The 24,098-nt window shown below is 53.6% G+C and overlaps 1 long non-coding RNA gene across 4 annotated transcripts in view; it reads right to left on the reverse strand.

Annotated features, from left to right (window-relative positions):
* Positions 1–24,098, reverse strand: part of LOC133211946 (uncharacterized) — a 105,403-nt gene that overhangs the window by 47,755 nt on the left and 33,550 nt on the right. Inside the window, exons 1-2 of one of the 4 annotated variants that reach the window (XR_009725328.1) lie at positions 7,958–8,037; positions 1,365–1,716 (exon numbers count right to left, since the gene is read on the reverse strand). The exons of 1 other annotated variant lie outside the window; for it this stretch is intronic. This is a non-coding gene — a long non-coding RNA (uncharacterized LOC133211946). Of the gene's footprint in view, positions 1–1,117; positions 1,335–1,364; positions 1,717–7,957; positions 8,038–24,098 lie in introns of those variants that run through there. 2 more of the 4 variants (XR_009725332.1, XR_009725330.1) reach the window with 2 other exon arrangements.

Consider the following 24,098-nt stretch of genomic DNA (forward strand, 5'->3'; position numbering starts at 1 on the left):
AGCACCTGCACTGGTTGTTTGCGCTGCACCAGCACAAGCCACAGGAGCAGATTGGTTCCTGAATGATAACTATAACTTAGAATATTAATTGATGTTTCTATGGTGCGTCAAGGAATTAAAAGGAAGGGGAGGGTGAAGGAAGGGGCACATCAAAAATTGAAGTGGTACCTAAGGCCAGAGGGTGAACACCAGGTTTTAATAGTAATTAAGACATCGGAATTGATGAGTTAGGCAAAGACGGTCCCCTCAGGCACTAACTGCAGCTGGGTCTATCTGCAACCACTCACACAGGATGGGGCAGGAAAACTCCCTTTCTGATCCCAGCTGAGCATCAGATGCTCCTCTCTGTTGTGTTTTACAGCACAAGCACCCAAACCATCGAACTTCAGGGGGTTTAAACCATTTCCAAACCAAGGAGACACCAACCAGCCCAGCCCCACACTTGCAGCATTTCAAGGGCTCTTCCAGCCCTCTTGTTTTGCTGCACACAACACATTCATGTTATATCTACACTAGATACAGAAACCTTACTCATCACCATCCAGCTGTAACCCAGTTGCTGGCAAGTATCACAGCACCATCACAAGGTGTTGCAAAGCCTTTTGACTTCCACAAGAGCCCTCATCCCAGAGCCATGAAGTTATGGAAGAAAACACAGGAAAAACCCAAACCTCTTCTTTCATTAAACAGGAAATTCATAGCCCTCATGGTTAAAGGGAAAGAGCTGGGAATACGAGGTTTGAAATGCAGCTCCTGGCCACAGCAGCTGAGAAGGACACGGAAATTGGGATTCTTCACACAGGGTTTACAGCAGACTTTTGATCTGGGGGCAGCAACTGGCATTACAACCACTCCTACTTGCTTACAGCTGAGCATGCAAAGACGATAGTTCCACTACAGCAGCATCCACAACCAGGAGCTCCTTTCCACACTGAATCAGCTCCAGCAAAAGGCTGGCTGTCCATGGAAAAAACCAATGCAGGAGCTAATCCCATCTAACAACCAACCATGCTCCCACTAACAAGGAGCCTCAAGGCCCAGGGAGACCAGACACTGAGCAGCCTCCTTGACCAAGCAAAAACCCCTCTGCAGCCCTCCCAAAGCCCCAGCTCCTCACCTCCTCAGCTCAGAAGACCATCAGGGATCACCAACACCTCTGCCAAACCACCAAATAGCTTCATCACCAAGCTTTTATCTGAACCCCGTCTCGAGGCAGTGCTGCACCAGCTGCAGGCACTCAGGATGGTCTCACACCATCAGCAGCCTTGAGTATGGAAACACACACCTGGAGACTCAGAGCTGCCCATGGCCTGAAAGGGTTTCAGAGCAGACTGGTGGCCCCATGAGAGTGTATTCCTCCTTACCTGATGCTTTAGTTTGCATGGCAAGATCTGTGAGACAAGGAGCATCTTATGCATTGGTCCAGCTGCCTGCAGCCAAAAGTGCAGCTGGGTGAGTTTCTAATGAATGCTTTCAGACTCATCACCATCAACGTGTCCTTGTTGGTCTTCCCAATGGAGTTTCCAAGCAAAAGAGAGGCTTTGGACTTTTGCAGTGTTGTCACCATCAGGGTCACATCCACCAACAGGCACAGGGCACACACCCCACATCACTCCCTTTGCCTGGCTTTGGGACAGGTCAGTCCACCCCATCTGCTCCTCTGCGGGTCAGCGCAGCCCTCTCTGCCTTTGTACCCCATCTCCAGCCTCCTGAGACCTGGAAAAGCCAGAGCTGTGGGTGAAAATCCATTTAGAGCCCCTCCAAACCTGCCTTGGTCCAAACTCCTAAAGATGCTCCTAGACCAGCACTGCCTGTTGGTGCCAGTGCCGGCTCCCCTCACACGCTCCTGTCCCAAACTCATCAGGCCTCATCACCAGCTCCAGTCTCTTGGAATCCTGCACACTAATAAAATCCCAACTAATTTACATTGGAGATGGGGAGTGAGTGGCAGCTGTTGCTATAGAAACCCTCTCCCAAGCCCTGGCTCCCGCCTGCAGCTCCGAGATGAGAGGCTGGAAGCCAGCTCGGACCCGATGGCACTGGGACATCCCGTGGTACCCAGTCTCGGTGTCCTGTCCTCCCCCAGGCCCTGCCTGTTGCACCCTCAGTCACTGAAGGGTCTTTCCTTTCCCACCCTGCTCCTGGAGCCTTGGGGAAAAGGTTGGAATTGCTGAGGATTGCACCAACAGAAGGAAAACTTGCCATGTGTCCAACACTGCATGTGGTTTGGTTTGTTTTAAGTTGGACTGATGATTATTCAGTGCACGAGCTCTGGGGGTGTTAATGCTTTGGGCTGATAACAGCACCTTACATGAGACCTTCTCTCAGCTCCAAGCAGGCTGAGTCTTGCTTTACCAAAGGAGCTCAGCTTACAGCATGAAACCCGGTCACCAGGGCTTCACCGTTCCCTGCCAGCTTTGCTGGGCATGGGGACATCACATCTCCATGGTGAAGCATCCAGCTTCAGCAAAAAAGCAAGCAGAGGACATGAATCAATATATCTGGTCCATGAGGCTGGATCCTGCTCTCAGCTGCACCTCTGTAAAGCTGCAAGGAATCAGTTCTGAACTGATGCATCAGTGTGTGTGGAGGACCAGCAAGCATACACGTACTGGATAGGTACTGGTGGGGTGAATGTGCTTCCTCCCCCATGGACATATTCCTCAGGTCTTCTCAGGAGCAGGATCCAGCCCACAGCATTGGGTGCTCCTGGGCCTCCCTTTTTCCCCTTGGCCAAGCTGTTAAGGATGTGTGAAGGTTGCCCAGTGGAGACATCTCCCTCATCTCCTACATACGTGCCATGCATCACATGGGTGCCACAAGTCCAGCACTGCGGGTGCTGGAAGGCTCCTGACCCATCACCTTATCCATCCCCAGGGACGGACATCCCCGGCATACCTCCGGAGCTATTTATTGCTCCCTCCATCCCTCAGCTGCCTGCTCCATCACGTCACACAGGGAAAAACTGACTCAGACCTCCCAGAGATAAGGCGACCACATCTGCAGCCCCGGGAATGCAATCAGAATAGAGCCGGGCCGCCCCAGCGAGGGAAGGAGGGGGCAGAATTCCTCCTTGCTGACCCCCTGATGGACCGTTGCCATGGAAAGCCGGCAGCCAGCGGCCCCAGCTGGGTTCTGCTGAAGGATTTTCCCTGCTTGGCCTAAGGCGAGGGCAAGGGGAAGGGGGGGAAAAGCCAGGGAAGAGCTTGCATCTGGCCCTCCCCTGCTAGCACGTGTGGAGCTCACCTCCCTCCTGGCTGGAGCATCCCGAGGTGGGTTGGGATCCAGCAGCGGCTCAGAGGCTGCTGGGCAGTGTTTGAAGCACAGATAATAAACCCCATAAACAGCTCTGTGTTAATGACAGAGCGAGCAGGGGAGGAACAGAGGGATGGCAATGTAGGACCAGGCTGCCGTCCTCTGCGATGGTGAGGGCTCTGGGGCACCCATCCCGCTCCTCTCCCCTTCATCCTGTTTCCAATCCCTCATTTTTGCATGAAGAAATAGGAGACTCGTTCCTCTCCTGCAGGGAGAAACAATACCGGAGCTGAAACCATCCCCTCCCAAGCTGACACGTGCAGGAAGATCTGTACAACTTAGGGTGGAAAACCCCACCATGGGTGAAGCTTGCACCGAGCTGGGCACTGTACGAGGGCTTCTTGCCCCAGTGCATTGGGATGAGGTGGGAAAGGCCGGAGCTTTGAGCTGCATGCTCACACCAGGAGCGTTGGAATGTGGTGCCAGCAGCAGGCACCCAGAGGAGCCGTCACCCCTCCTGCTGCCTCGCCGGGAGCTGGCAGGAGAGGACGGACAGCTGCTGCTCCATAATCATCTCTCCATCAGTGACAACATGCTGGAGCTCGGTTCCAGGAGACACCTTGGGAAGAAGAATGCGTTTACAACAGCAGAAGCACCAGGAAGAGCATCTCCTTCCAGTGAACCGAAGATGTGCAGCAAAATAAAACGTGGCTTCTCGTTAACTCTTGCCTGTACTGAAGCAAGCAGTGCAAGAGATGCTGGTCAGATCCTGCCCGTGTTCACAGGCCTGGAGCTTTCTTCATTGTCTCAGCAATGTCTTAGTGATTGGAAGCTCTCCCTGAAGGAGGGACCATGCCAAGACTTACTGTCTTTGATACCTGCTGAGATCGTGGTGTCAAGTGATCACCACGCACAGCAGCCAGGATGGGGAATGAGGTGCAAACCCATTGGGTCCAGATCCCAGCCCTGCTCTGGCTTTGAAAAGCATCCCTGGCCCAGGAGGGGAAAAGGGAGCTGGAGAATGGAAAAGGAGGGGGAACACCACCTGTGTATTGATCTGCCAATACAAAAAGGGTTTTTCTGCTGGTTCCTGAGGCAGAGACATGAACCTATTGAGTGCAAACCTCAGCTCTCCACTGCCCTGCTCTCAGCCGCTCCAGGCTGCTGTTCATTAGATGAGCATTAGCAAGAAGGCAGCTGGGAGGGATCTGGCTTTCTGCACCCTGTAGTCACCCACTCAATGGGCACCACTCAACCATACCCATCAGAACCCATCCAGTTCCTCCAGCTGCCAGGCTGATCCAGCCGGGAATAGGCAGAGATGCCCCAGGGAGCAGACCTGGCTGACTCTGAAGCCATTGGCACCCCAGTTGCCCCCACAGAATTAACCCTTTCACCACATTTCCACAAGCCCAGTGGCAGGGTTTACTCTTGCGCCAGCCCCAGCTTCAGCTCAGTAACTACGCAGGAGCCAAGGAGGCTGGAGCACGGAAAAGGCATTTTTCCTGCCTGCATCCTATTTGGGAGAAATTACAGCAAAGTCGTGAGGCTTTGCAGCTCTTTTCACACTCCTTTTCCCAGATTAACACATGGATCCACTTTCTGTTCAGCAGCCTGCGAGCGGTATTGTTTTGTCTTTGTCACAACCTCACACTCCCGCATCCCAGAGCTTTCCAGCGCCCCAACGATGGATTTGGGATATCAACAGGAGAGGAGGAGCTCACTTTAATCAGCATGCACTTCTTCATTGGGCTGCAAGCCCCCAGCAACTCACATGGGGTTTTATCCTCATCTTGCAGACCTGAGAGTGAGGAAGCGATGGGAAGAGCAAGGGACAATGACCAAGGGTGGTCAGCAAGAAGGTGGTGGAGCAATGGAGTCCTTCCTGTCCCCATGACCAGCACTGAACCAAGCAGTGACATTACAAAACACTCTGTTTGCAAGGAAGAACAGGAAGATCCCGTGTTATCCAGTTGCATAAAGCAGCCTCTCTCGCTTGCTACCAACAGAGCGACACAGATTCGAGGGAACTGGGTTAGATCCACATTTATATTGGGATGCAGCACTCACAGGTTAAGCAAAGTTCCCCTGACTGTCACTGATACCAAATCCCACCAGGGAAAAGACCCTGCCCAGATGAGGCTTGATGTCAAGCCTTTACCAGGGGCATGGGACAAGCTCTCATTACATGCTGTAAAATAAACTTCCCAACAAAGCCAGGACGAGCTGTTTCAGCTGCTTTCAGCAGAAGACATTATCCATGGAGCAGATAAATTCAGTTCAGCCTCACCTATGGCTCCCCAGCAGCGTCAGCACTCAGCTCGCTGCTATCAGCACATCTGCAATGCATCCATGCTGGTGTGGAGGGGGAAAGCCAGAGCCTCTGCATTGTCCTTCTCCTGCAGCGCTCCGGTCTGGCTGGTCTGAACTGGCTGTGGTGGGAACAGGAACGTGTTGCTCCGGTTTCTTACGCTGCCATCTCTTTCCATGTGTACTCCTCTCTTTCCATGTGTGCTCATTCCCAGGCCAGCATGGAAACGCAATGGGAATATAATGGCTGCAAGCTGCATCGTAACAGAGGCAACAACCAGCCACCGGTCTTCTGCAGACTGTGGGGTGAAGGGCTGCAAGCACTGGTGGAGGCAGATGGGTGAAGGTGAGAACCACAACCAGGCTCTCCAGGGCCAGAACACAGGAGAAATGAGGGAGAAGAGCCTTGGCTTGCATTTCCCCCCACTCTCTTACTGCTCCTGCTCACTCCCAGGGGATGCTTTCATTCTACATCTGCTCAGAGAGACGTGTTAGCTGAGATGCACAACCCACCATGGGAGGCTGGGACCTCCACTTGGTCCAACGAGCTCTAACTTGCCATGTGCTGTGCACCTCCAGGTCTGAAACCCCTCCATGTAGCTCAGGAAAGACTGGCCAACGTCAGTGGGAAATAGGAGGAATTTGGTCAGTAGAGATGGGCAACACCAAACCTATGAGTTCCGTGGTACGCTGGGGTGCTCAGTGTTGGCTTTGGGGCTGTGCTGGTAGGGAAGTGAACCTGGGGGCTCTCTCCTTCAGGCAAATCCAAAAGATGATTTTTCCCTGCTGTGTCATAAGACCCAGCACATCAGCCCCTAAACCCAGCACTGAACCCCAGCACTGCACCCAGCAGCACGGCACACCTCATCGTGTACAGCAGCGAGCACATCCCATCGAGCAGAGACAGAGCTCCAGCAGGAAGAACTGTGCCCACTCCTCCATCAGATCCAGGCACCAACGTCCCCCTCCAGCCCCCAGCGTGACTCACACTGGTTGCCATGAAGAAGTCACCATCTGCATGCAGCAGCCACCCCACGGGAGGATGAGAAGCTCCTTCAGCTCTTGCTGACTCTCTGGGGGCAGGCAGCAAGCGGTGGCACCTCAGGGGCCAGCGTGGTACCAGATGGCAAAGTCTGGCATTTCCACAGGCATCTCCAGGCTGCTACCGACGCGGTGCGTACGTGCAGCACGCCCCAGACAATGCTCCCTTGCAAATGAGATGCTCCAAAGCGAGAAGGGAGCCGGGCACCAAACTCCTATTGGATTTAGGTTTCTTTCAGCTCCTTTACACCCGCAGCCTCAAAGCTCCCACCCTTGCCAAGCACTACACAGCATTAGCTCCCCATGGAGAGATCGATGCTGGCGAGGGAGAAGCACACACACACACAAGCTCGCACCCACTCAGCACAGAGCGAGCTCAAGCACACAGACCCCAACCCAAAGCTGAGCTCGTGCAGCAACAAAACCCAACGCATCCACAGGCAATTCCTCGTGGCATCAGTGCAGAGCCGTGCCCTGGCCCTGCAGTGGGATGCCTGCTCCTGCAGGCGTGTGAAAAGGCCTGGCTTGGGAGAGAGGGGGTAATTATATGAGAGGGGAGCAGCTGATTCAAACCCTTCCTGACCCCAGGCTGAAGAGTTCTCCTGATCGATCACGAAGATGCTCTTTCATTTTCCTCAAGCGTTTCGCTGACGGATGGAAAAATCAATGCCCCACAGAGGAGTCTGGAAGGGGGTGGAGCAAGGGGAAGAAAGGGAGAGAAAGGGAATGGGGAATGGAAAGGAGGAGAAGGGAGAGGGGAGAGAGGAATGTGCTGGGGGAGGCAGGGGCTCCTGAAGGGGGTGGTGGGAAGGTGGCACCTATGGTCATTGCCTGCCTCTGAGGTTTGGGATCTCCTTCCCATATGGAGGACTGGTTGCAGAGCAAGGCTTCTGCTGGCTGTGTCCCATGGGGCCAGGGCACTGCTGCTCCACCAGCCCCCACCAGGCACTGATGAGGACCCCAGATCTGTGCTGTGGGGTCCCCCCTTGCAGCAACACTGCTGGTTTCCATGGAAACACCTCCCAGCTCCCCACACTGACATCCCTGGTGCCCACCATCAGATGTGGGGGAAGAAACCCTCAAGGTCCATAAGGCTTTTGGGTGAAAACTCCCCATTTCCTTCTTTTCCATGCAAAGCGCCCTGCTGAGATCCCCAGCTCCGACTCACTACATGGGTGCAGCCCCCAGTGCCTCCCCAGGGAGAAGCACTGCCTAAATGGACTTCATCCCTTCATGGGGGGTGGGAACCTTTGCTAAAGAGCAAGCTAAGAGCCACACAACTCATCCAGCCCTTGGGTTTCAGATTGCTGTGCTTCGCAGAGAGATGTCAGCCCTCCCCACTCACGCTCACCAACACCAGGCACCGGAAAAGGCACCCCCAAATCTCCCCTTAGGCCAGGGGGAAGCCAGGCACATGCTGCTGGATGCAGCCTGCCTCCAACAGTTGGGGTTTTCCAGGGTTTTCTTCCCCACATCCTATTAATAATTAACACAACTGCAATGAGACCGGGCTTTTAAGAGGCTTTGCTGCCATGGGCTGTGTTACAGTCCCTCTTCCAGGAGCAAAGGTTTGTCTGTTACCACTGGAAACCAGTGTCGGCCAGGGATGCCGTCCTCATGGGAACCTATTGCCATATCCCCACCAGGCTGAGCCGACCCATAGCCCTGTGGGAGATGAGGCTCGTGCTGAGCTCCTTTCCAAAATCCCACCCTGGGTTAGGGACTGCTCATTGGGATATTTTCTAATCACCACCCTCTTCTACTTGAGGCTGAGCTGGGTGTGAGCCCACCAAGCAGCAGAACAAGCTGATGCTCTCCCTCGAGATGGGATTTGGAGGTTAAAGGATGGAGTTTAGGGGTGGTCTCTGCCCACCAGTGCACAGCCCTGTCCCTTGGCACCTACAGAACAGCAAAGCCAGAGCCAAGATCCACGTTAGGTCTCTCCAGGGGGGTGGTTTTCAGGATGTTCCTTTCCAAAGGCCAGGGAGCTCCTTCCACATCACAGCGCTGTGCCAGGATGGGGGTGATGCTCTGCGCCACCAGCTCAAGCTGCCCCCAAGGCTTTGCATTGAGCGAGCTCCAAACACCCTGCCTGGGAGGAACAGGAGCAGAAAGAGGGCTGTGACAGAAGCAAAGCCCTTATCCCGACCAGCCCCTCTCCCTCCAAGTGCTGGGCCCCCCGCAGAGCAGCAGCACCGGTCGGGCTGGTTGGGGCAGCAGCAGCGCAGTGGGAGGCAGAGTGGGGCCTGCAGCTCTCCTGCAGCAAACAGCTTCCACATGCACCGCCTGCCACAGCAGCACGCTTACCCTGCACATGGCTGAGGGCTGGAGCAGCATCGGGGTGCTCGGTGCTGGGTGCTCCCAACAGCAGCTCCTCCTGGGATGGGGTCCCATGAGCCCCCCCCCATGGTCCCTGGGGCTGTGGGTGGCTCAAGGTGCCCATTCTGCAGCTGTGGCACAGGTTCAGAGCTGTTGCAGGACCCCCAGGATAGCAAAACCCACTCTAAGTGTGGGCACCAGTGCTGGCAACCCCCCTTGAACCTCCTTTTAGTTGGATCCCCAGTTTTCCTCTTTATCCCGCATTGCCCCACATCGTGTCATGCCTTTCTTCCAATGAGGACCAGACCAAACCCACCAGGCTCAAACCCACATCAGCCTTTCCCCCCGCTCCCAGTGACAGTGTCCTGATCCCCCTTGTCCTCTGTAAGACAAAACCTCTCAAATTAAGGGTTGGGAAAGGCTTTGAGCCCCTGGCCCTGTGGCGGAGCTGAAGCCCATGGGGCTATCAGGGACACGCCACCCAGCAACATCCATGCTGGGACATGGATAGATGGGACAGTCCCATCAAGGCCAGATTGGAGCAATCTGGTCTATTGGCAGGTGTCCCTTCCACTAGAAGGCATGAGCCTTAAGGTCCCTTCCAACCCAAACCATTCCATGACTCCATGATCCCGGCAGCCTCCGGGGCTGATAAACCCCATCTGAAGGCAGGGAGCAGGCAGGGCTCCGGCTCCCGGGCATCCTGGCGGGTTTACGAGGCGATTTTTAGCATCCCCAGGAACAGTCCCTGGATTAGAGCTACAGGCTTCAAAAGGAGCTGCGGAGCGCAAGAGCCGAGGGCTGGAGTCGCTGCGGCTGAAAAGGGAATGCTGCACATTATAAATAGCTACCTCACTGGCAGCACATCTGTTTCAGGCAGCAGCTCGGGAAGGCTGTGCGTGTTCTGGTTTGGCTATTTTGGGGGAAAGAGGCTTGAAACTCACTCGTTATTATTGTTTGCCCATGAGATGTGAGCGGGGCCTGTTTCTGCTTTGCTTTGTGGAAAGAGCAAGCAAAGGGAGGTGAGTTTCAGAGCACACCGAGGGGCCCTGCGAGCTGCAGCTCTCGCTGGGAGATGGTGGCAGCACCTGGATCAATAGCACTAAATAAGGGGATGGGGACAGCACAGCTCTTGTGTCTGCTCTGCCGTGAGCCACCCTATAGCATTGGGAAGCTATGGGGATAGGAGGGAGACAGGCAGCAATGAGGCCAAGGCAGGCGTCAAGGCTGTGAGTGATGCTCCCCAAAATGCCATGGGACTGCTTCATCCTCCTGCGGATGCCACCACGTCTCTGCACAGCTCTGGCCCATCCCTGCACCAGAGGAGACACTGGACTCCCTATGGAACCAAGAGGAGCAAGGCCTGGTGATGGGACAGAGGGATGCTCCAGCACCTCCAGGGCAGGAGGCAGAGGGATGAACCTGTCTCTCCAAGTGCTGCTGTCCCCCATACGGGGCGCTGCTGGGGACGAGTGGAAGGGGATGAAGAGGTGTCCCAGGTCCGGTGGCATCGCAGCATCCCCTCGGCCCGAGCTCTCCCGTCCAGCCCAGCAAGGGCTCATTAATCACCCGGCACCGCGGCGGGATGGAGCCCTCACCGCCAATCCCCGCGCCGTTACCACAGAAACAACCCTCACCCTGCACAGGCTTCAAAGGGTTTTGTGCGTGTGCCTGTGTGCGCTGCTCCCGCTCCCCCCCTTCCCGTTGTTGTTTTGTGTGTGTATGTGTGTGAGAGAGAAAGGGGTGTTGGGGGGGGGTCTCTTCCTCCCGAAGCGTTTGGCACCAGGGCTTGGATCGTGCGAAAAGCGAGTGTGGTACAGAGGGAGTGCATGAGAACCAGGCAAAGCCACAGTGCTTTGAGGGGGGGGGTTCAGCAAGAAGGGGAAGGGTTGGGGGGGGGGGGGGGGGCGGAGGCGGCTGTGGTGCTAACGAATCAAAAATAAATATTTATATGGGGAGAGTTTTTAAAGCTCCTTTGCATCGCTGTGATAAATTATTCATCCGCTTGCTTCTCCCTGCCCGCCGCTCGCTGCTGCCGTGGGGATGGGGCTGCGGGGCGAGGGAAGGGGCTCACGGGCTGACCAGCACTCTGGATCCCCCCCCCAACCTCCTCCATAGCGCCCCGGGGAGGAAGCAGGGACGCAGCACAGATGCGATCGCATCCCGACACGACCACAGATGGGGAAGGGTCGGGAGAGGTGGCTGCAGGTCCACAGTGAGAGCAAAGTGGCTGCTCTTGTGCCTTACACTGGTTATGGGCAGAGCCCTTGAGGAGTCCTAGCCCCCCGGGTTGTTGTTTTGGTAAAGACAAGTTCCCACCACATTACCTGATACCCTGAGGTGTCCTGAGGAGCTGGGCAAGGAGCCTCCACATCCCTGGGTGTCCTGGTGGACCCCGAGGGTGGGCACACACACAGAGGCAGTGGTACATCTGCTATCATTCCTGCCCGCACTCCTGCACTCGTACAACCAGCCCAAGAGCTGAGCCGATGGGACAGTGCTGCCAGGAGCCATCCTTACCTCCACATCTCCACTACACACTGACACAAAGCACCACACAGGCAAACCATCATCGAGGGCCTTGAGCAGCATCTCTCAGACTACCCCCAGACTCAGTGTGGACCCTTGTGGGCGCAGCAGAAGGTTTGTTTTGGTCACTATTGTGCATCCCTATGCTGTGATTGCAGCTGCCGCCACCTCCACCAATGTATGAGGTCTGAATAGAGCCACCCAGCACAAAGCAGAGGTCCGAGAGGAGAGGCTCATCAGGGCTATTTCCAGGCTCTCTGCAACTGCATTTGCCAGAACTGCTGCAACAGAGACAAAAAGCAAGGAGAAAGGCACAAGAGCCTGGCTGAGCCAGCCACAAAAAGCCCTTTGCCTAGCTGGAGGCTCCCAGCATATGGAAAGGGAGGTAAGAGGGCTGGAGAGGATGAGAAATGATCTTCTGGATCACCCCGCTATCTCCTTTACTCCCCTTCAGCCTCTCCTGACGGCTGCTCCTCTGACCTGCCCCTCCAGCAGCTCCCTGGCAGCCTCCTCCAGCGCCTCACCCCCACCGTATCTGAACATCAAAACCTAAATCTCCCTTGTGCTGCAGTTTAAGCCCATAATTTCTTGTCCTACCCACCGCAGGACACGGAGAATCGTTTATTCCTATCCTGTTTGCAGCAGCCACTGACATGTTTTTGAAGGCTGTTATCACATTTCACCTTCAGTCTTAGACCTTTTCATGAAAGATGGAACAGAAACACCGGTTTGTGATGGGGAGGAAGGACAGAATAACAAAGAGGTTTCTATGGATCACACGTGGAAAGCGGGAGAGCCAGTGGAAAGGGAGCCAAGGAATGGGCAAGGAGCAGCCTATAACACTGAGAAGAAGCTGAAGTGCCACCAGCCAAGCTTGGGACACAAAGGGAGATGCTGGAGACACAGATCAGGAGGGAAGAAAAGAGATGACACAAAGGTCATGATATGATATTTGGCATGAAACACACTTGGGGTTCCAATGCAGGGTGATGGCGCTGTGCCCAAAAGGACTGCAAGCAGGAGAGGAGCTCGTTGGCCATGATGTGTGGCAAGTGATGTGCCAACTCAGTGCTAAGGTCCTGCAAAGGTGTAACAGAGAACCAGAGACATGAGCGAGAGACATACAACAGCGTGCTCCAATATGCTTATCGTGTCTTTGCACGTGTCAAAAGTACTTACAAGCAGGAGATAATCTAATTTGATAAGGGAGAGGGTAGAGGAATAACAGTGTGGGCACGGATATCAGGAGCAGAAAACAAAGGAGAGACTGCGGCAGGCATCTGCTCCAGACCCCCAGGACTCAAGGAGAGAAAGAAAGAACAAAAAGATTCCTGAACCAACTATCAAAGAGCTCACAAACACAGGATACTTGTACTCAGGGGGCACTTTAACCACCCCGACATCTGTTGGGCGACACACATCAAAATGTAGGGCTGAACGGCTCCTTTCGCTCCGTAGAGGACAATTTACAGATGAAGGAAGTAGAAAGGCTTCGCAAATCTCACCAATAAAAAGGCACTGTTTAAAAAGGGGAAGTTTGGAGCCTGTGATCACAAGCGACACAAACCCACCGGAGTGAGGACACCGCAGCGCGAGAGATCGGCTTCACAACAAACACGTTGCAAGGGGAACGAAGGGACAGGCAGGGAGCAGCGGAGCTGGAGCAGCTTGAGGCTGTTGGGAAGGGATGGAATAAGCCTCCCAGATGTGAGGGGAAGAAAAGAAGCAGAAAGAACAGCCCTTTGCATCAGAGACAGCCCTAAATGTGGGCTGTGATCCCACCTCAGCCAGCAGCTACAGCACATCTCAACACTGCCAAAGGCAGCTTTTGCCCAGAGCACAGGAGAGGTAAAGGCAGGAGCAGGCGTAAGAGCTCATATCCCACACAGCAATGCCTGTTGCATGCTTGAAACCACCTCTTCACATCCCTGCAGGAGCTGAGCACCTCCTAACACCAGTTCCCCTTTGAACATCACCCCTCAGTCCCTCTATCCCTGTGCCAAAAGCAGGGACAAGGTCCGAGTTCCACAGAGCAGAGCCCCACACGAGCTCTGTGCGTGCATGTGCTGCTGTGGCTCCTGCCTGTCCCCTGCAGAAGGGGGGCACACAGCCATGCTGCTGCATGCAAAGGGCTTTCACAACATGTAGAGACACAAAACACTCTTGCAAACCTTGGAGATGCGAAAGTAAACAGCGCTGACAAGTCTGTACCGCAGCAGAGGGGGTTTCCCAGCACCCAGAGCCCTTCGGCTTCTGGAAAGGAAAGTGAACTTTGTCTGTGAGCTATGGAAGATAGACAAGATCTAAGTTCAACTGCATTATCAGAGCCCCAGGCTCTGGGGGGGGGCAAAACCAGCACATGGCCCCCGGCTCCCTGCATCCCTGACCAGCCAGGGCAGCTCAGCAAATCGAGGCTTTGGCACTCGATACCTGCTTCAGAACTAGCCAGCTTTTAAAGGTGTTTTGTGTCTGAAACAGCAAACATGAAATGCCAGCAATCCAACTGGAAATCTGGCCCTTGGGCATTTAAAGGACCTAAGGTGCACTGAATGGGATGCAGCACAAGCCTCCCTTTCCTCTCCAGAGTGATCAGGGTGATAAAGGGATATGTCATCCCCTGCTTCCCACACCAACAGCAAGGACCTCCTCAGCCTGAAACGTGAAAAAACACCATCACTGGGGGCAAGAAAAGGTCCCCAGCTTCTGACCACGTTTCTTAAGGTGCTCCCCATGTTTTGGCCTCAGCTGGGGTACAGTTTCCCATTTTACATATACAAAAGTAGCTCTGGGGTATAGGAATATCCAAGTTTCCCAGGCACTGGTTTTGAAGTGCCTTGGAAAAATACAGCTATTAAAAAAGGAAGGAAAAGAAAGTAGCAGCAGCCATATGCTGCCCCTTTGCAGGGAGCAGCTCTGGGTGTCTTGCTCTTTATTTATATATATATATATATAAAGCTAATGTTACTTTCCAGGCCTGAAACCCTGACTTCACTTATTCGAGTGTCTATTTATCAGGAGAAAAGCTGAATATTTCTGCTATCACCAGATTATTGCCAGTGCTTGGTTTTCTCCCTAACCTCCAGCTAAAACCCTCCGAGCTGCCGCTCTGTAAATGGAACAGCATACGAAATACGCTGCCTGCCTCTCCGATGTGGAGCTCCCCCCCTCTTCCTTTCTCCCAATAAACAATTTTGCATCTATTTCAACCTCCTTCCTCTGATTTCCCAACTCCTCCACCCTCCCCAGCCAAGAACTGTCGAAAATCCGTCATTTCTCCCTTTTTCCCTTGCACCTCCATCTCTCAGCGTTTCAAAGGCAGTCTCCTCGAATGCTGAGCGGAGCAGGAGATGGGCAGCGGTAATGGGAATGTGCTCCTGACTGTGCAAACCCACACAGAGAGTGAGGACAGGAGAGACTGCATTTGCATACATATTAAAGGAGAGCAGTAAAAAATGCAGACGTGCAAACCATTTGGACATGGCTGGGCTCGGCGATGAGCCCTGCAAGGGAATCAATCTTCAGCGTTCTTAAAGGGAAAAGCCTGGTACAGAGGAAAAGCAAAGCCAGAGATGCCCATGGTGTTCGAGGCACTCTGACCTCTGCCTTTGCTCACCATGCAAAGGCTGATGTGGAGGAGGTGAGACCCCAGTGGGAGTTTCCACCTCCAGCGCCTGCCCTTGCCCTGGTTTCAGCAGGGCAGGTTGGTGCCTCTGGTCCCCTCTTCCCAACCATCCTTCACCTCCATCCGCAGCCAACCTCATGGCTCCCTGCATGGAGCAAGGGACTCTCACATCCCTCAAGTCCTCAGGTGAGGGCAGCACAGAGACCTCCCTGAAATACCTTGAACTGGGTTCCACAGGAGGAGTAAGTGATGCCTGGATCACCTGGCATCAACCTGGATGGTGCTGAAGAGCCCAGCCTCTGCAGTACCTGCACCAAATGAAGTGAGTACAAAGGTGTGAGCCCAGATATGATGGTCTCAAGTAAGCAAGGCAATGAGCCTGGAGACCATGGCTCCCCAAAATGGCTTTGGTCCAAAGTTCTGGGGAGTCCCTTTGCATCCCCATGCAGCTTTGCATCCATCCTACCACATGCCAGCTGACTGTGCATGGGTCACAACAGCACTGCATGCTCAAGCTTCTCCCAGACCCAACCCAACCTCACCTCCACTTGTTCCAGTGCCATGATTAAGGATAGGATGTTACACCCAAGACAACAAGTACAGTGGAGCTTATGGATCATTCCTAGGTGCCTGCAAAGGTATGGATCTAACAAGGCAAATCAGGCAAGCAAACCTACCCATTTCAAAGAGTGCAGGTTCAGATGCATAAAAAGTGCAAAATCAGTAACTTTTATATTGCCACTCAAGGAACTACAAAGATAAAAGCAGTATTCTGGAAGGGAGGATGCCATGAATATTTCTCATCTACACTTACAAGGGATATTTGGGACCAATGGCTTGATTCTGCCTTACCCCTGCTCAAATGAGATAATTTACATTCCCTGCTGGCTGGAAACAGGCTGTCAACATATTTACTTGTGTCAGGTTCCACTTCCCAACCATGGGGCTAAATCCCATGTGGGAGCAAAGGTGGGCAGTGGATAGGTCCAGGACCAGGCAGGGATGATGAGGATGGGGTCCAGTGCACACACCTTGGTACACTCCAAACCTGCAAAGCATAAAGGTGCTGCAGGAAGGATACTGGTGCATCAGCAGCCACTGCTTTGCATCACATCCTCCAGCTTCTCCCTGCAATGGTCCCTTCTGGAAAGCCAGGAGCTTGCCAGGCTGGGCTGTCCATCCCTGAAGGTCCCAAGGCTGCAGACAACTACACACATACCTCCCCAACCATCGTGTTCTCTTAGTGCAGGTGCCTGCTGATTGAGCCTCACTGCCCAGCACGGTTTGGCCCTTCTGCTCCTGTGGGAAATGGTGTCTGCTCCCTCCCCTCTCCAGCTATCCCCTGCTATGGCCAGATCTAATCTAACCCCCTGCTTCTGCATGCCTCACCCTGACTGCCCTCGCACCTACAGGACACGAAGGGGGAACACACTGCCAGCATCTGCCTGGATGTCAGCAGACCTCCCCACCGATGCCCAGGAGCATCGTTTCATCCACTTCCACCATGCCTGGGGTAGCGAGGCAGCATTTTCCTGCCTTCTGCTTCTCCACCACCCTCCAAACCAGGCAACCTTTGGGTGGGAAGGCAAACAAACCGTGCTTCCCAGTTCGCCTTTCCGATGCAGGCTCTCTGGTGCCTGCTAAGGGGCAAGTTCCCATGCAGCTCCTGGGCGCCTGGCTCTCTGCTCTTTACCCACCCACCCATTCTCACAAGGCTTGTGGGAGCCATACGAGAGCTCCATCCTCCAGGCAGAAGGAATGGAAACTCGTCACTGGGTAAAGAGCAGGGGGAGGCGGGAACAAATGGAGAGAGAAAGAGAGACACGTATGCACACAGGCTGGATCACGGGGGCCCTATTCCCTAAAAGAGGAAACAGGGGGGGACCAAAGTAAGGCTCCAGTGCACCAGCTGAGCTGTTGGCTTGCCCGTGTGCCGCACGATCCCAGCCCTCTGCTCCTCAGCTGCTGGGGATTTACAGGCACAAGTGATGTGGGGAGGGCTGGTTCAGGCACACAGGGGTGTTTCTGCAGTGCCCTGCACAAGAGTGGCCCCGTTCCCAACAGCAAGTGACAGCTCGGAAGTATTTGGGGCTGTTAATTCCATTCCGATTGATTTGTTTCTGTTTGCAATAGCGATGCTGGCGTGAAAAGGGCAGTGCTGAGAATCCCAAAGAGGGAACCCAGGGTTTTCCAAGCCAGACACTGGCCCTGCCTCGCCAGAGAAACGTGAAGGCAAAAAGAAAGTGGAGTTTGACAACAACAGAACAACAGCTTACTGCAGGGCTGCCGTTGGGCGAGTGTAAATCCATCAGTGACTGGGTTGATACTAGACTCATATCAAAGGAGATTAATTTGATAATTGCCTGTGCAGAGACAGAAAAACCCCACAACCCAACCTATTGCCACCGGCATCCAGAACACATCCCTTGGTTAAACCAAGTCCCTTTTAATAAGAAAGTTCTGGTGCAGCCATAACCCAACACCACACCACACATCCCCTTTTAGTCCCTTCTTTCAGCATCAGCCTGCCAGCCTGGAGCAACCGAAGCCCAAGGACTTTCTCTCTCACTTTGGGCTGGTTTAAGAGCCAGTAGGAAAATGGGGATTCTTTTACTGAGCAACTTATGCACCGCAGCGTGGGCACCTCCTACGTGTGCCAGGGCCTCCCATGGGACACGCACCCGGCAGTCGTCAGCGGTGTCACACGCACCCCGCAAATGGCCCCAAATGACATTTGCAGAGAGGCTCCGTTATCTGAGCCTACAAAATTAGCACCGTGGAGCAGGCTCGGTCTGAGGGATGGTTCCAATGTCAATGGAGAAGATCAAAGGCAAAGCACAGTCCTTCAGCAGCAGCAAATGGTTGTGCTGGTGGGAAAGCAGAGCTGGCAGCAATCCCTGCCCTGGGCACAAGCAGCCCCACTGAACCCCAAAAGCTCCAGAGCCTAACAACAATCCTGCCTCAGTCAGACAGATTCAAGACTAAATCAGACTAAACCAGGGATATTCAAGTGTCGTTTCTCTTAAAATCTAGCAATAGGAGCACTGCTCTTCTGCCCAAGAGCCAACAGCCCTGAGAATGAATTGGAGGTCTTGTTCTTGCTGGGGGATTTCTCCCAGTGACACCATGATTCCCACTTAGAGACAAGTTTCTTTGTTTGCTTTTCCCCAGTTCTATAAAGGGCATGAATTCTTGTTGCAAGAGAGATCTCCAGGCGATCTGCATCTCCCTCAAAGTCTGCATCTCCCTCCAAGGCTTCTCACTATGTTTCGGCTCGAATGCTATTGCTGGTGCTGCAGTTTTCAGGCTCCTGCCTGTGCCTGCACTAAGCACTCTCCTCTGCCCCGGGAAGCAAGAGCCTGCCTGGAACAGAGCTTCCCATCAGGTCAAAGCCCTTTGCCATCATCCCAACCCCAGCCCGTAGCATAGTGAAGGCAAAGGCATGAAACCTTGGGCCAGCACGCACTGGGACTCCCATGTGCAAGAGCATCTCAGTGGAGCTCAGGCTGCTGCTTTGCAGCTCAACTCTTCCCACCAGTCTCCTCCAGCCCCTGGTTTTGGTCTCCCTGATCCCCAGCCCCATCACTCAGCGCTGAAGGATGGAGCCAGGGGAGGGGAGGCTGTGCTGGGAAGGTTCTCCAGTGAGGGCTGGGTGCTCTCAGCACTGCATTGCACACATACCAGCAAACCTCAGCCCCGCAGCCCCGGAAGGGGAATGAGGCAGAGGCAGCCAGCAGCAGCTCTCAGGCCAGCGAGGAAGCCTTAACCCGTTCCCCACTATGGCCAAGAGGCTCCGCAAGAGCCTGGGAGAGAGGAATCCACCCTAAGGCCAAGCATCCGATGCTGCATCCCTCCCTCCCGAGAAAAATATCCCAGCAATACCCTACAAAATCCCTGGGAATGCAGCCTTCCTCTTCCCCTTCCCATGGCCCCATGGGGATGCAGGGGACAATCCTCATCCCTGGCCAAAAGCCATCAGTGCTCCCAGCAGCCAGCACAGCCCCAGTGCCCGAGGTACCCCTCCACTCAAGACCTTTTCCCTAAAAGATGACCTCAGCAGGGTCCCATGGGGGACCCCGGGACAGCCACAGCCTGGCCAGGTCCATTCTGCACCCCAGGGTGCTGGCACTTTGAGCCCCTTCATTCACAGCACTTAATAGTGGTGGCAAGGAGGGTTTCTCATCAGTGTCAGTGGAGGAGAAATCCCTCAGGGTGAGGTTTTGCTCTCAGGTCCATCGGTGTGGACAGCCCTGCAGGACTTTGTACATGGATGCTTGCACCCCTTAAGAGCCTCTTGGTAGCTTTAGGTGCCCAGGAAAGCCTGGCTGTGCTGGTTTTCTCCAGCCCCTTTCTCAGCCTGGTTTCTCTTGGTCTCCTATCTCTTGATCTCTTCTCCAGGGCTCTGCTCTCCCACACAAGGCACAGCCAACACATTGGTCCCTAAGAGGTCGCCCATCACCTCCAGAGCAGGCACCAGCGCTCCTCACTTCTGCAAAGACATCAACCAGGTCTCATTCAACCCATGTGAATGGACTCGAAATGCACTGAGCAGGGCTGTGCCACCCCACCTGGAAGCCACCTTGCTCTGAGCAGTCTCCAGACACACTTGGAACAGCTTAAAACTCACATTTATGGACCCAACATGACAGGAAACACTTTTCCCTTCTTTTTTTCCTGGATTAAGTGGAAAAACCAAAGCCATTCCCAGACAAACCCCCCCCCCTAGCACAGGTTGGATCCTGAAAGCCAGGGCTGAGGCTTTGGCAAGCAGAGGGAGGAGCAGGCTGTGGGGCAGGGGGTGTCAGCTGCCCTCCCGGTGCAGATGGGATCTCCCACACTGGTTTGCACCAGCCCCATCAGATCAGGCCCAACAGGATTAACCACATAGCACGGCGCCAGCAGAACATAGATTGGCCATTTAAACACACACATACACACACCCCCCAAAGTCCCTGTTGAAGAACTGCCTTGGCTCAAAAGCTCCTTCCAAATTTAAGTTTTCTAAAGTTAATATTTCAGATTTTTAATAAAATAGAATTAAACCCAAATTAATAATCATAGAAACGTTTCTATAAACTATTCTTTCTAATTCCAAAGGAATTGTTGAAAAGAAGCAAGGGTTCCCCTGCAGAGCTGGCACTCCGGTAACGGCAGCACGATAGAAAATGGGGCTGGATAGCAAAAATAACTTACAACCATTGCAAACAACCATGGAGCTGAGTCATCTGTTTCAAAGTCCAAGGGGAGACATCCCAGTGACAGAGCCCACAGCAAATGCTAAGGTGCATAGTTAAAAGGGGAGGGGAGAAACAAAAACAAACAGTAAAAATAGTACAAATTCCTTCAGATACTATTTGGGACAGAAGATGAAAGCTGGGATTTTCATCCTCTTCCCAGCATCTCAGCTGCAGTGGAAGCCTCGACTAGGGGTTTCATCGCACCCGCATGCCATGGTCCCATGGGATAGAACCAGTAGCAAATAGTGTTCCTCTATGAAAAAGCCAAGGAAAAACAAAGGTGCCCTCTCCCCACCTGGGATCAGGCAGAGCAACCCCAGGAAGAACAGGGGAAGGAAAAGCCAAACCCTGATCTCTCAGTCTTTTGTACTCCAGCCTCACTTGTATACGCCGCTATCACGTTACTCAATGTGTAAGTGGCTGTATGAATGGCAAGCTGCCACTGGCACAAATACACTGGTATCTGGACAAAGGATCTGTCTGCACGTCAGGATCTTCATTAGAAATGAGTTTGTGAGCACTTCCCCTCATTCTTTTGGTTCATTTCCACTAAAATAACAAAAAACTGCAGCATTGTGTCAAAGTTGTGAGGACGCCCAACGTGAGACATGGACCAAGGGCCTGGTGCTTCAGCCCAACGTGGCTGTGCTTCCACAGCATTCCCGGCTTTCCCAGGCTAGGGTTTAAAGAGTGGCATTTGATCCTGGTATTGAGCTTGATCTAAAGATGGAGACAACTAGAGCATAGCCTGGCATAGTGGCAGTAAAGCTATGGGTAGAGTATAGTGTGGACATGCAAAGCCCTAGCAAGAGGCTGGGGACAGTGAGGGCTGCACCACACTGCAAACAAGTGCCACAGCCACCAGGCATAAAATCATAGGATCATAGAATGGTTTGGGTTGGAAAGGACCTTCAGATCATCCATTCCAACCCCTGCCACGGGCAGGGACACCTTCCACTAGAGCAGGTTGCTCCAAGCCCCATTCAATCTGGCCTTGAGCACTGCCAAGGATGGAGCACTTACCACTTCTTTGGGCATCCTGTGCCAGCACCTCACCACCCTCACGGTAAACAACTTCTGCCTTATATCCAGTCTGAACTTCCTCTGTTTCAGTTTAAATCCTTGTGGCTATTGAAACCCAAAGCTGCAGGAATGGCACCTTGCCCAGGAGGTTTTACAGTGGATGTTGCTGGAGATGGACAATCACAAAGGGAAGATCCTCAGCACGCTGATGATGTGTAATCCCTCCAAGAGGGACAGAGCTTGGCACACCTGGTCTTAACCAACACAGCACATCCTTTATGCCCTCCTACCAAGGTAACTTGAAGCTCGTTCAAGTAGATAAGGGCACACCAAACCACAGGGATCGCCCATATCAAGTTGACAGCGTGGCATCTGAGAGTCAACTGGAAGGGGCTTCCAACCATGAGTGGCATGAGCCATGTTTCCGGAGCTGCTTCAGCCCTCTGCATGTGAGCAGCCATGAGGAGAGCAGAGCAGGAGCCTCCCTCGCTGTCCCCCCATGCCCTGGGGCACTATCTGGTGGCTAGGGCACAGGATAACTCCATTCCCCTGGGGTTTCACAAGCGGTCACAAAAGCAGGAACCCCGGAAGGAGGTGACAAACGCTGGTGAAGCCCGTGGGAACAAGCAGCCTGTTGCGACAGAGGGACAAGTGACAGTGACAAACCTCTCCTCATGCACGCTCGACAGAGGCATGCTGGAAACCTGGTTGCCATTCCTGCTGTCAGCACCTCCCTGTCCAAAAACTGCTCCAAGACTTCCCTTCTCCAAACAATCCGACTGCCTTAAATCCTGCCTCGTGCTGCTGGAACAAGGGAAGAGCTTTTGCTTTCTGCTTGCCGATGACGATCCAGCATCCCCAAAAAAGCATGGATCAGAGGCAGAGCTTGCAGGGAGAGGCCATAGCTTTTATCAGGCCAACTGACAGAGCTGGAAAAACAGCAGGCTGAATTTGGGGCACAACTGGCTTTCTTCAAGGTCTGTCTACACCGCATGCAGGAGAAGCCTGTAGTTAAGACAGGGTGTTCCAGTTTTTTCCCTAGGCTGCACCCTGAGTTAAACACACCGCTGGCTGAAGGGCTGGAAAAAACAAGGAGTTCAAACAGGAAGGCATCTGAGAGGGGATTTCCAAAAAGGTGGGGAAGAAACCATCAAAGGAAGGTTTCCAAAGAGCTCGGTGCTCTTCGGGCTGGGAAAGCGTTCAAAGATCTGACACTCCAGGACAACGATAGCATCAGTGTGTGAAGCCGTCTCAGTCCCCACTGTTCCAGCATGGGTCCAGGTAGGCAGGAGACTCAGCTGGATTTAAGAACAAAGCACAGTGGCAGATCTGAACCTTGTGTCCCTTTTACACAACGCTCTCATTGTGAAGAAGTCAAAAAGCAAAACTTCCCCTGAGCTGATGTACATCTGCTTCAACTGTATTTTCAGCGTGAAAGAGACTCAACCCATGTTGAACCAAACCTTGCATTCTCATCACCACTATTCAACCCTCCACCTTACAACAGCCAGGCAGAAAGACTGTGGGTTTTAGCCCAGGTCATTGATGGATCATGCAAGCACCTTCCATCTCTCATGTTTACAACGTCCCCCAGGCTTTGTGCTGTGTTTGGGGGTCAGATACCTGCTGGGTTTGATGCTGCAGGGGTAAAGGTCCCTTCACTTGCCAAAGGAGCACACCAAAGAGAATGGTTTGTTCCCTAACAACAAGCACTGTGTAGATTTGCCCAGCCTCACCCAGAAGACCCTCTCATGACTAAAGTACATCCTAAGATGACACCAGATTCACAGGTCTTGCAGTCTCCAGTGTGCTTGTCCCCTGACTGCCCCCAGAAGCACTTATCTGTGTTCCACAGACTGGTCACTAGAGGCAAACGGGCAAAGCCCCAGCTTCCCTCTGCATAAACTCCTCAAAGCACCAGGTTTGAGGATTTCACAGTGTTCAAGCACCTGAACCTGGGTCCAATGTCACCCAGAGCAAAGAACCAACTCCAAAAGCCCAGAACCCAGGCCAAGAGCTCTGACCACTGGCCACCCTTGCCATGTCCTGGCCAGCTGAGATTGCTCTCCTAGGTTTCATCCAGCCTTATGCTCTGGACTGTCTCAGAGGAGCCGCTTGTGCTGCTGACAGAACAAAATTCAGCCTTTGATGCCATTGGCACTTCTTCCATTAGCTGCTTTGAAGATTAGGGCCAGAGCCTTAAACTGGATTCAGGAGCTGATGGGGAGCCAGTGGAGTAGCTTGAGATCCTGGTGGCCTGGTCCTTTGGGGAGCTGAGCAGCCATGCTGGCCCCACCACACTCCTGCTACAAGGCACAGAAGCAGAGCCAGCTTGAGCTAAGGACAGCCTCGACACAGGGGACATGGGAGGGCAGAAGGAAACAAGCATTGCCTGGTCACAGCTAGCAAAGAGGCTGCGAAAACTGGGGTGCTCCAAACCGCACCCACAGTTCAAGGCATCACAGTGGCAACAGAAGGCAGGGTGATGTGGCAGGCTTCAAAGCCTCCTGTTTTCCAACCTGCTTCCACTCCATGCTCAGCCTGACTCAGCTGCTCACACCTGCATCCCACAGCAGCAGCAGCTCCAGCAGTTGTGCCAGCTGGGAATGAGAAATACACCCGTGGCATCTCCATCTCTCATCCTGGTGGAGAGTCCCTCTCCTCACCACACATCTGCACACTGCCTCTGTCCTACAGTGCTGCCTGACTTGGAGATGATGGGGGTAAGCAGGCAGCATGGAGACCAAGAACATCAGGGACAT

This window comes from Neopsephotus bourkii, unplaced genomic scaffold, assembly GCF_033783945.1.
Source record: "Neopsephotus bourkii isolate Nb327-2 ecotype Australia unplaced genomic scaffold, CSIRO-AGI_Nbou_v1 NB_659, whole genome shotgun sequence".
NCBI classification, from domain to species: Eukaryota; Metazoa; Chordata; class Aves; order Psittaciformes; family Psittacidae; genus Neopsephotus; species Neopsephotus bourkii.